The sequence below is a fragment of the Emys orbicularis genome, chromosome 3 (genome assembly GCF_028017835.1).
Source record: "Emys orbicularis isolate rEmyOrb1 chromosome 3, rEmyOrb1.hap1, whole genome shotgun sequence".
NCBI lineage: Eukaryota > Metazoa > Chordata > Testudines > Emydidae > Emys > Emys orbicularis.
In genome coordinates, this window is record NC_088685.1 from 2,778,481 (window position 1) to 2,792,211 (window position 13,731).

Here is a 13,731-nt window from a genome sequence, read left to right on the forward strand (position 1 = left end):
TTTCAGACCAACTCTCCAATTTATCAAGTTCATTTTGAATTCTGATCCTATCCTCCAAAACGCTAGCAACCCCTACTAGTTTGGTGTCATCCACAAATTTTATAAGCACACTCTCTACTCCATTATCCAAGTCATTAACAAAAACACTGAATAGTACTGGATCCAGGACTGATCCCTGGGGGACCCCACCAGACATTTCCTCCGAGTTTGATACAGAATCATTAATAACTATTCCTTGAGTATGGTCTTTCAACCAGTTGTGCACCCACCTTATAGTAATTTCATCCAGACCACACATTTTCCTAGTTTGCTCATGAGAATATCACATGGGACTGTGTCAAAAGACTTACTAAAATCAAGATATATCACAAGAGATAAATAAGAGATAAAATCAAGATATATTACTGCTTCCCTCTATCCATTAGGCCAGTAACCCTGTCAAGAAAGAAAATTAGGTTAGGTTGTCATGATTTGTTCTTGACAAATACATGTGGGCTATTACTTAACACTATTACCCTCTGGTTGCTTATAAAGTGACTGTTTAATAATGTGGTCCAGTATCTTTCCAGGAACTGAAGTTAAGCTGACTGGTCTGTAATTCCTTGGGTCCTCTTTGTTCCCTTTTTAAAAGACAGGTAACTTATGTTGGTAACCTTTTAATACAAAATGGATCTATTATTTACTATTTTAACCTTTACATGCATTTTTGAAAATTTTGGGAACATCGGTAAGGATGGCTGCTTTAAGTCTGGTGGAGCAATACTGACCAATGAAAGATTACATGGTAGCAGAACTAGATAGATCCCTTGGGTGTTCATTTTCAAACTAATGTTTGAATGTTTTGAAGTTGGTGCTGAACTCAGTAAGAACACTTTCAACCTTAACTCTTTTAAACTAAATATTTTGTTTGGCAACATGTTTCAGGGAGGGGGTAATGACTCGTATATTTAGGCTGTCTAAAACTTTCTGCCGTTAAAAAAAAATTTTTTTTTTTTTTTTAAGAAGAGGTCTTCTTTTTTGTTTTTTTTAAGAAGAGGTCTAGTGCTGTTATGGTTTTCTGTAGTAACTTGAAATTTGTAGGAGACCATGCCTGGGGTCAGGGAGGCAGCTAATACTGGCTTCTTGAAAATCTGTTTTATTTTGGGCAGGTTATGAGCTGTCAAAATTGCCATTTCCTGGTGGTATTTTGCTCATTAGTTTGTCCCTGGCTTGCTGCCAAAAACGCCAAACATCCAATTAGCACTGTGCATGCACCACCCCGGCGAATCACTTCAGCATGCCACACAGAACTAATACAGACAACGTAGCAGCAGCAGCAGCTTTTCCTTCATCAAAGTACCATTTGGCCTAGAGAAAAGTGTAGTAGGATGGCAACCAGGGGAGCAATAGTTCTGGACTCACTTTTTCTACTTTAAGACGTTAATAATTCTGCATCCTTCACAACCTTTATTATTGAGTAAAGAACCTTATAAACCTACCAAGAGATTACACAAGCTGGAAACAGCATCCAGATTTTTACTGTAACAGATGCTAGTCTTAATTACTGAACCACACCATCCCTCAAAAAAAAAATCTGTTAAATCTAAGTTCTCATCTATGCGGTCTATAAAATGGGGCTGTTCATGCTTATATAACCCACTGTTTCACTGTATTAAGGATCCTCCTCTAGTGGCTGGTCCACAGAAGGTAACAGTACATCAGAGTCAGCCATGGATTCAGTTTCACACATCATAAAAACAGAAATTCCAGCAATACAGTGTCACCCAACCTAGTACTCAGCCAGGAGGGTCCTAGAGGGAAGAGTGCCACTAACTGAATCAATAACACTTTCCATACCATCAAGATTTTCCTTGGAGGTCTCCCTATAAATATTCATCAGGCTTAAATTTGGTGACATGACCTCACGCACGTTTGTACTTTTACACAGAATTGCAGCCCACGGAGTATTTTTCACATGAGTTGATCTCTTACTTAGATGCACTTTGTATTGTACATTTGTCAAGAAGAACAGATCAAATGTAAATTACAAGAAGCTGGTTAAATAATTTCATATATCTATAACTATATATCTCTGTTCATGCACATAGTCCTGTGTTCAATACCACACGATATTTAGAACAATCAAGATTACCTGGATTACACAAAAACTCTCTAGAGGCAACTTTCACTTTTCTATCCTTAATTCCTTTTTTAATCTTTAAAGGCTACCTAAAAAAGAAAAAGAAAAAAGTTTGCCCTTTGTTTCTTTATGTTGCATAAATATGGCCTGATTTTTTTCCTTTTTGCTTTTCACCTTAGGAGTCTCAGGAAATGTCATATCTAGTTTTCACTTGAGGATGTGGAGATCTCGGAGATGGACTATGAGCTCTCCTCATCTTTAACAGAAGGGGTGGAACCTTCATACACAATTTAAAAGCTGTCTTCACAACAGTCACTTCCCCTCACAATCCAACGACAATCCCACTAGCAACCTACTTACATTGGGAGAAACATGGAAGAAAAGACTTGTTTCTCTCATAGGAAAAAACATTAAAAAAAAGCACTTTTCCCCCTTTCATAGAATCATAGAATATCAGGGTTGGAAGGGACCTCAGGAGGTCATCTAGTCCAACCCCCTGCTCAAAGCAGGACCAATTCCCAACTTTGAAGGTCAGCCTTCGCCTATCACTAAGACTATAAATATTTCTGCCCTGAGCATATCTGACAGGAGCCAGGGAGACAAGATGGGTGAAGTAATATCTTTTATTGGACCAACTTCTGTAGGTGAGAGAGAAGCGCTTTCGAGCCAGGAACTGAAGTCTGAGGCAATTTCACTACCTTATGGTCAATACTGTTCAGTTCAGAGTGGAAGAGAAACAGCGGAGACCTCTAGTGAGCCAGGACAGTTCCAGAGAGGAGCCAAATACACTCCCTCCTAGAAAATCAATGGGGATTGTGAAAGAGAAGTGCATGGGGCACACAGATCTATGCAATAGCAGTCTCTCCCCCTAACGCATGGGGGGGGGGCACTCTCGAGAGCACGAACGAAGCATCCGCCCCCTTTCTGCCTCCAGGCCCGTGCACAGCATCAGGAGAGATGGTCCTCGCAACAAGGCATCAGGGCCCCTGTACACAGCAACCCTTATTGCCCCCCCCCAAAACTCAGGGACCCACGCAAGGCACCACCCTGGAGCACAGGGTCGGGGCGCTCAGTGCAGGAGCTTTCCCTCTCGCCAGGAGAGCGGCGGGGTCGACACAGGGGTCTGGCGGCGATCGAGGAGCAGCATCGGCACCTGCAGGCACCAGAGTACGGCGGGGACCTGGCGCGTAGGCGGCGGCTCCTCGCCCCAGCCACGGACTCCAGGCATCTCCCGCGGGCCGGCAAAGCCTGGCTAGCTCTCCCCGAAAGGTGCTGCAAGAGCAGGACCAGCTCCGCCGCCTCGACACTACAGGATACCTCCCACGGGGCGACGGGCCCAACTAGCCCAGGCTCCGTCCGCATCCCACAGCAGCCGCCCCGGCTCCCCTCAGCCCCGGCAACGCCTGGTTCCGTCCCCAGCGCACTCACGTTTCCAGGCGGCGGCGACCAGGGGGTCCCCAGGGCCGCTATCCTGGAAGGAGAAGGCGGCGGCCAAGCCTCCGGAAGCCACCTGACTCCGGCTCCGCTACCTACTCCGCAAAACCGCCGGGTCCCCGAACGCCTCAGCCTCTCTCCTCCAACGGACCCTCCCCGGCGGCCCCGCTAGGGCCAACCCCGACCAATCCGAGAAGGCCGCCACAGGGGCGCGCGCGCGCTCACTCAAACCAACCCGACGTCGCCTCGGCCTGCTCCCTCGCGCTCTGACCGCTCTAGCCAACCCGCGGCCAATTCCGCTGGCCCCTCCCCTGCTTGTCGAGCCAACTAGCGGAAGCTGGGGGTTTTTTTCCTAGAGGGAGCGAGCGCTTCAGCCAATCGGCAACCGACTCTGTACGGCTCGCGCGCGCTCGCGCCTCGCCGTTGTATCTCCGGCCCTCGTGCTTCCGCAGCCAATCAGCGAGCACGTCTCCTCGCGCGCTCGCGGTCCCCCTCTAACGGTCCTCTCTCGGTCAGTAGCCCGGAGCGCTCGCGCCTCCTCGCGCTCGTCGTTCAGCGCGCGCCGCTGGCGCAAGGGGTGTTGCTGTGGGATGGGAAGCAGGGCTGTGGCGGTGACTGTGAGGGGAATTTCCCTCACGCAGTCTCCGTTCGAGTCCGTGCAGGGAGACCATAGCGCGCAGCTCACCAGGGGGCCCAGCCTGGACACGATGGAGTCCTGAAACGGGGACACCTGTGGTGCCTCCCCTTGTGGGCCTGAGCCCTTTGCTGGGGAGTGACACGGCTTCCTGCCCAACTCCTGCAACCCAGCACTGCCCTGGCAATTCCCAGCCGGCCGGTCCCCTGGTGCCAACTCTGATTTACGGCGTGTCTCATAATGGTGTTTTTCTCTCAGCACCAGCTCCTGGCTTCAGGGAAGACGCTCAGCTTTCTTTCTTTCTTTCTTTCTTTCTTTCTTTTTAAGTAAGTTTCTTAGTCTCCTGGGTGCTGAGAAAAGCTTAAACATGTGCCCCAAGTTCACCCTAAAGCCTCAAAATCCAGCAAATAAATTCTCAGATATATAGAGGGTTGTTTTTTTTTAATCTCATGATTAAGCCAGTCTCATGATTTTTGAGCACTTAGGGTTTGCAGTATTCTGGTCAGGGCTTGGGGGAGTTCTCAGCATAGGCGTGGGAACTAGGGGTGCTGCAGCACCCCCAGGCTGCTGGCCCCGCATGCCTGGGCTCTCAGCTGCTGGCCCCACGCACTGGGCTCCCAGCTGCTGGCCTCAGCTCTGGGGTGGACAGGGGTAAGGGGGCTGGCTTTCAGCACCCCCACTATTAAAAATGATCCAGCACCACTGGTTCTCCGTGAGTAAACCCCAAAGCTCCTCCAATCACATGATCTCCAGCCAAGGCAGGGCACTACGAGAGCCAGGGAAAGAACATTGCCAGGAAGCTGCAACCTGAGGCCAAAGAGTAAATACAGGAATGCTGGGGCACACCAGCGGGTCATATTGAGCCAGAGTTTCAATAACCGTAGTAAATTAGTAGTAGGGCCTTTTTTTCTTGTCTGTAACTCCTCTGTTACAGGTACACTGTGGGACTAGAGACCATCTTTATCATCAGGTCAGTGAAGCTAAACTGACTGTTTACCATCACCGGGTATTACAGTGGAGCAACGGCTTTACTATGGTTAATTGAGAGTCACTGTTTAAAATATTACTATTCTTAGGGCTCTAAAATCCACATGGTGACCAAGAATACCTTGAAATTTGCTGTGCTTCATAGAGGTGAAGGATTGAGTTAGTGGTGCAAATCTGGGGACATTTGAGCAAGGATTTCCCAAGATACAGGGTTCCAGGTCCCCCCACCCCTCAAAAATCAGCCATTTACAAAAACACCTGGTTCTTCTAATCTTAGGGCAGGTCTACACTACAGCAGGAATCGACGCTCTGAGATCAATCCACCGGCGGTCGATTTAGCAGATCTAGTAAAGACCCACCAAATCGACTGCAGATCGCTTTCTAGTCAACCCCTGTACTCTACCCCCGACGAGAAGAGTAAGGTACGTTGACGGAAGATTTTCTCCCGTCAACCCCCCACAGTGTAGACCCCGCAGTAACTGGACCTAAGGTATGTCGACACCAGCTACGTTATTCACATAGCTGGTGTTGCGTAGCATAGGTCAACTTACCGCGATAGTGTAGACATAGCCTTAGTTTATCCATACTGAGGGTTCAAAGTATTGGTCTGATCCTCCCCAAACTGATATAATCTGTTGGGATTTATCTCAGCTGGAAACAGCACACACTCTTTGGGGAAGCAATACTGAAAAAACTTGGGAGAATACTTCTACCTTTTTTATTTGTCCCATTGAAAAAAGAGCTACACTTGAAGTCTCAAAGAATCTAGCAATGCATCTGAGCTCCACCTTCTGAAGAGGCCAGTTGGGCATTATGGCCATTCTAAGGGAAAGCAATTTAGCAGAGTATGCACAATCATTCTGAATAACTGGACAATCTAATGTCTTATTTTGGTGTCTCAGGTGGGCAAAATTTGGTTTGCACACACATCTTAGAACTGTATCACTGATTTTTTGTTTCCAATTTGACTCCTGCCTAAAACATCTTACAACCAACACAATTTCCATTTTAGAATTAAAACTATGCTGTCCACAGATTTAATACATAGCACTTTGATATGTTTATAAAAGAACAAGTAAAAGTTTATTTAACAAAGCATAGAGATTCAGGTGAAATCAAGTAGAAATATTGGAAACAAAGGGTTACATATAGCATAAAATCATAACACGCATTCTAGAGACTAGACTTAATTAAAAAGCTGTTCTCTCATCTAATAAAGTTTACCTTACCCAAAGTCTTTCTCCTAGCATTTTATAGCGTAGTTAGCTGTGACCCTCCATGTAGAAGACATGCGCACTAGCAGCTTGTCTCCTAGGTGAAAGATATCAGGGTGTCTCTTGGCAATCCGAGATCTATCAGAACAGTCCTTTGATCTTTATTCATAAACCATACAACCTCCTGCTGTGTATTGTTACTTCTAGATTTCACAATCTCTCATCAATGTCGCAGCCTTGATTAAGTGGTAACTCAGTATGCAAATAGACTTACATTGAGAGACAGACACGAGGCATGTCACTTCTTTTTGACTTGCCTTTAACCTTCAAAGCTTTAAAAACATCATTTCCAGCGTAGGTACATAACTTTTAAAATATTGTTGTTACATACATTTCACAATGATTATGATGACCACTGGTTATTGGCTCTTGGTAGAGACCTTACATGCCACCCTTTGGTGAACTATTCTCTAGCTATTGGACCCAGAGGATCCCTGTAAACCTCTATGTACCTTTTATGCCCTCTTCCTGTTGGCACCATGGGGTCCCTGCATCACACCCTCTTAAGTTGGTATGGTTCATAAGCCATGGCAGAAGGGGGCATGCAGGGTTCCCTAGAATAACAGTGAGGACAGAGACTCCATTTACAACAGTGTCTCTTGGAGGGAATAAGGTCCTTATTGCTTATCCAAGAAGTTATAGTCCTGAGCTCTAAAAAATCCTGACATCATGCACCCTGCCAGTACATCCCACTTTGATGTCCATGAACCTGCTTCTGTGGTCCACCAAGGTCTATATAATAATGTAATACCATTTGTGGTTTATGGGCGTATGACTCCCATCAATAGCCCTAACACAGTTTGGGAAGCCCATTCTCTCAAAGCCCACCACCTCTGGTGGAACAACAGTCCTGATTGCTTCAGGAACCTCCACAGCTGACTTGCCAACATCAAAGTGGTTGCCATGGACCTGTAGCAGTCTGGGGTTGCCAGCTCCCAGATGGCTATAGCAACCCACTGGTATGGCTGGACTGGTATGGCCTGATTCCAGCAGCAGGGAGCATGTGGGTCAGCTGGATACACTGACAGGCAAGGAGCACTTCCGGTCAAATGCCACAGGATGGACAGACAAGGTCTCCCACAATACACCATGAACCAAGCTTTAGAGCAGCTACAGCCAGCAGGGTGCTCAGAAGCCTGGGATGCACCCAGAGAAGACACAGAATCTGACACATGTCTGCATACCACAGTATGGATATGCTGGCATGGTTATGAGGCATGCATAGCCATGTGGTGTGGCTGCTCAAAAATGAGCTTTGAAAGAATGGGTTTGCAAGTATGGGTCACATGCACCCAGGTTTACTATGCAATGTAGACCTAACCTTGCAGTGGGCTAGCCAACTTCAGCTCATGTTCAAGTCAATGGATAATTAATGGTGCTTTGCCCCTCACAGACTGGGGCCTCTACAACTGTTGCTTCAAGTTGTGTGCAAATTCAGGAATGCCCTTCTGCATTCATTCATAGATTCCAAGGCCAGAAGGGACCACTGTGATTATCTAGTTAATCTCCTGTTCTCAAATTCTGCGGTGTAATCCAGACCAGTGAAGGGTTGTGTGTCATTGTGACATTTCTCTGGTGTTATCTGGTAGGTCATTCCAATCCTCGACTCTGGGAGCCAGCCTTACCCTGCTCTGCTGTGAGAACCCCCATTCCCGGGCTGTTCATGCACAGCCTCTAGCATGTAAGCTGCTCCCAGCTATGTGAGTGAGCACTTTTGGCCACCCACTGCTTGGATTGTGCAACTGAATGACACTAGCCAATATCTCCAATCCCAGACACAACCCTAGGAACCTCTGTCTTGCAGTATCTGGTTATGCCTGCTGGACACTGCAAGCTTGTATGAGTTCGTCAAATTAACAAAGAAATTGATATGTACCAGGCTTGTTATCCCAAGGGGAGTCTTTGACATGCTTCAAACCAATGCATTGCTTCAGGTAGAATAAACAAAAATTTATTAACTACAAAAGATAGATTTTAAGTGATTATAAATCAAAGCACAACAACTCAGATTAGGTCAAATGAAATAAAAGCAAAATGCATTCTAAGATGATCTTAACACTTTCAGTGCCCTTACAAACTTAGATGCTTCTCACCACAGGCTGGCTGGTTGCCCTTCAGCCAGGCTCTCCCCTTTGATCAGCGCTTCAGTCACTTGATGGTGGTGTCTGTAGATGGAGGTGGAAGAGAGAGAGCATGGCAAACGTCTCTCCCTTTTACCCTGTTCTTTCTTCCCTCTTGGCTTTGCCCCCCCACCCTCGCCTTCAGAGTCAGGTGAACATTACCTCATCATAGTCCCAAAGTGACCAAAGGAAGGGGGGTGACTCACTCGAGAGTCCAACAGATCCTTTGTTTCTGCAGAAGGCAGTGTCCTTTGTTCCTGTGAGGCTGGGCTGGGTTTGTCCCATACATGCCCTGATGAGGTGTGAACTGCCCCTCTGCTCCTGGAGAGTTTTGCCCGGGCTTGTTTTAAGCCATGAGGACACATTTTCAGCCTCATAACTATATACATGAAATTACAACCTATAACATTACTATAACAATAATGCTCAGGGCATCATGAGCCTTCTGAAGACACCCGACATGACAAACTTTGCATTGGATACCACACAAGCATATTATAAGAATGAACATGGGGATGCAGGGTGTTCCCCCGAGGTACATAGTGTCACAGTCATCACCTGCCTTATAACCCTGGGTGCCTTAAAATGCCCAGTTGCTGGAGCTCTCTTGTCTGGACACTCCTAGCCAGCATACAAGCATGCACTGCACGTCTGTGTGACAAGCAGTTCTGGACCAGTAACTCTGACTCCAGCAGCCTTCTTGTTAAACCACAGCTACACGTTGGCCTTCACCAACCTTGATTATATCTGGCAAGATGACCTCAACGGCCTCTAGTCCCAAATTTCCCAAAACCGTGTGCTCTGCAATAATATTAATGATCACTATATTATTAGCTTTCAATTGATATCTTACATGACACCTTTTTGGTACAGGTTATGATATTACTGAGCTGAAGTGCGCTGAACTGGTCAGACCAGCTGAAACACATTACCAGATACCAATTAGCCCCTTGCCCTCTTGCATTGGGATGCTGTTAGGGTTACGCCTATGGGAATTCTGCGCCAAAAAATTAAAAATTTGCATACAATATTGCAAAATTCTGCAAATTTTATTTGTCAAAATAACACTACATAATCATGCCAGTTGCAATTATTTTGGTAATTTATTTCAAAATACTGTCAGCAAGTAAGTCCGTAACGATACAGAAACACACAAAAATCCCCCCAGGAGTAGGGAGTTCAAGAAACCCCTATGACAATCCAGTTCCTGTTTCTCTTCCCCTTCCTCCCACCCAAGAGTCCACGGGGCCTGACACAACCCCTCCCCACCAGAGCCCAGCTGCAGGGCCTCCCCCAGCCAATACACCCGTCCCCCTCCCCTCCAGAGTCCAGCTGTGGCCCTCCCAGCCCAGACACCCACTGCCACAGAGCCCAGCCATGGGGGGCCCCCAGCCCAAATACCCACACCACCCCCCCAGAGCCCAGCCACGTGGCCTCCCCAGCCTAGACACCCACCCCCTACCCCTCAGAGTCCAGGGATCCAGAGGAAGAAACATCCTGATGCTGAGTTAAAAACATAAGAACAGCCATACTGGGTCAGATCAAAGGTCCATCTAGTCCAATATCCTGTCTTCCCACAGTGGCCAATGCCAGGTGCCCCACAGGGAATGAACAGAACAAGTAATCATCAAGTGATCAGTCCGCTGTCGCCCATTATCATAGAATATTAGGGTTGGAAGAGACCTCAGGAGGTCATGTAGTCCAATCCCCTGCTCAAAGCAGGACCAACACGAACTAAATCATCCCAGCCAGGGCTTTGTCAAGCCAGGCCTTAAAAATCTCTAAGGATGGAGATTCCACCACCTCCCTAGGTAACCCATTCCAGTGCTACATCACTCTTCTAGTGAAATAGTGTTTCCTAATATCCAACCTAGACCTCCCCCACTGCAACTTGAGACCGCTGCTCCTTGTTCTCTCATCTGCCATCACTGAGAACAGCCTAGCTCCATCCTCTTTGAAGCCCCCCTTCAGGTAGTTGAAGGCTGCTATCAAATCCCCCCTCACTCTTGTCTTCTGCAGACTAAACAAGCCCAATTCCCTCAGCCTCTCCTCATAAGTCATGTGCTCCAGCCCCCTGATCATTTTCATTGCCCTTCGCTGGACTCTCTCCAATTTGTCCACATCCTTTCTGTATTGGGGGGCCCGAAACTGGACTCAATACTCCAGATGTGGCCTCACCAGTGCCGAATAGAGGGGAATAATCACTTCCCTAAATCTGCTGGTAATGCTCCTACTAATGCAGCCCAATATGCCGTTAGCCTTCTTGGCAACAAGGGCACACTGCTGATTCATATCTAGCTTCTCAACCACTGTAATCCCCAGGTCCTTTTCTGCAGAACTGCTGCTTAGCCAGTTGATCCCCAGCCTGTAGCGGTGCATGGGATTCTTCCGTCCTAAGTGCAGGACTCTGCGCTTGTCCTTGTTGAACCTCATCAGATGTCTTTTGGCCCAATCCTCCAATTTGTCTAAGTCACCCTGGACCCTATCCCTACCCTCCAGCGTATCTCCCTCTCCCCATAGCTTAGTATCATCCGCAAACTTGCTGAGGGTGCAATCCATCCCATCGTTCACATCATTAATAAAGATGTTGAACAAAACTGGCCCCAGGACTGACCCCGGGGCACTCCGCTTGATACCAGCTTCCAAATAGACACTGAGCCGTTGATTACTACCCGTTGAGCCCGATGATCTAGCCAGCATTCTATCCACCTGATAGTCCATTCATCCAATCCATGCTTTTTTAACTTGCTGGCAAGAATACTATGGGAGACGGTATCAAAAGCTTTGCTAAAATAAAGATATATCGTGTCCACTGCTTTCCCCATATCCACAGAGCAAGTTATCTCATCATAGAGCGCAATCAGGTTGGTCAGGCATGACTTGCCCTTGGTGAATCCATGTTGACTGTTCTTGATCACCTTCCTCTCCTCCAACTGCTTCAAAATGGTTTCCTTGCGGACCTACTCTATGATTTTTCCAGAGACTGAGGTGAGGCTGACTGGTCTGTAGTTTCCCGGGTTCTCCTTCTTCCCTTTTTTAAATATGGGCACTATATTTGCTTTTTTCCAATCGTCCGAGATCCTCTCCCAATCCACACAAGTTTTCAAAGATAATGGCTCTGCAATCACATCAACCAATTCCCTCAGCACCCTCGGATGCATTAGATCCGGACCCATGGACTTGTGCATGTCCAGCTTTTCTAAATAGTCCTTAACCTGTTCTTTCACCACAGAGGGCTGGTCACCTCCTCCCCATACTGTGTTGCCCAGGACAGCAGTGTGGGAGCTGACCTTGTCTGTGAAGACCAAGGCAAAAAAAGCATTGAGTACTTCAGCTTTTTCCACATCATCTGTCACTAGGTTGCCTCCCCCATTCAGTAAGGGTCCCACACTTTCCCTGACCTTCTTCTTGTTGCTAACATACCTGTAGAAACCCTTCTTGTTACCCTTCACATCCCTTGCTAGCTGCAACTCCAGTTGTGTTTTGGCCTTCCTGATTACAGCCATGCATGCTCGAGCAATATTTTTATACTCCTCTCTAGTTATCTGTCCAAGTTTCCACTTCTTGTAAGCTTTCTTTTTGTGTTTAAGCTCATCAAAGATTTCACTGTTAAGCCAAGCTTTTCGCCTGCCATATTTTCTTTCTTTCTGCACATCAGGATGGTTTGTTCCTGCGCCCTCAATAAGGCTTCTTTAAAATACAGCCAGCTCTCCTGGACTCCTTTCCCCCTCATATTAGCCTCCCAGGGGATCCTGCCCATCAGTTCCCTAAGGGAGTTAAAGTCTGCTTTGCTTTTCTGAAGTCCAGGGTCTGTATTTTGCTTTTCTCCTTTCTTCTTTTTGTGAGGATCCTGAACACAACCATCTCATGGTCACTGCTGCCCAGGTTGCCACCCACTTCTACTTCCATAACCAATTCTTCCCTGTTTTTAAGCAACAGGTCAAGAGGAGAACGACCCCCAGTTGGTTCCTCCAGTAGTTGCATTCCCGGTTTCTGGCAAACAGAAGCTAGGGACACCATCCCTGCCCATCCTGGCGGACCTATCCTCCATGAATTTATCTAGTTCTTTTTTGAACCCTGTTCTAGTCTTGGCCTTCACAACATCCTCTGGCAAGGAGTTCTACAGGTTGACTGTGCGTTGTGTGAAAAAATACTTCCTTTTGTTTGTTTTAAACCTGCTGCCTATTACAGTAATTTCCTTTGGTGGCCCCTAGTTCTTGTTTTTTAAGGAGTAAATAACACTTCCTTATTTACTTTCTCCACACCAGTCATGATTTTATAGACCTCTATCATATTCCCCCTTAGTCGTCTCTTTTCCAAGCTGAAAAGTCGCAGTCTTATTAATCTCTCCTCATACAGCAGACATTCCATACCCCTAATCATTTTTGTTGCCCTTTTCTGAACCTTTTCCGATTCCAATATATCTTTTTTGAGATGAGGCGACCACATCTGCACACAGTATTCAAGATGTGGCCGTACCATGGATTTATATAAAGGGAATATGATATTTTTTGTCTCATTATCTATCCTTTTCTTAATGATTCCCAACATTCTGTTTGCTTTTTTGACTGCCGCTGCACATTGAGTGGATGTTTTCAGAGAACTATCCACAATGACTCCAAGATCTCTTTCTTGAGTGGTAACAGCTAATTTAGACCCCATTATTTTATATGTATAGCTGAGATTATGTTTTCCAATGTGCATTACTTTGCATTTATCAACATTGAATTTCATCTGCCATTTTCAGACCCAGTCACCCAGTTTTGGGGAGATCCTTTTACAGGTCTTCGCAGTCTGCCTGGGACTTAACTATCTTGAGTAGTTTTGTATCATCTGCAAATTTTGCCACCTCACTGTTTATCCCTTTTTCCAGATAATTTATGAAATGTTGAATAGGACTGTCCCAGTACAGACCCCTGGGGAACACCACTATTTACTGCTCTCCATTCTGAAAACTGACCATTTATTCCTACCCTTTGTTTCCTAACTTTTAACCAGTTACCAATCCATGAGAGAACCTTCCCTCTTATCCCATGACTGCCTACTTTGCGTAAGAGCCTTTGGTGAGGGACCTTGTCAAAGGCTTTCTGAAAATCTAAATACACTACATCCACTGGATCCACGTGCTTGTTGACCCACTCAAAGAATTCTAGTAGATTTGTG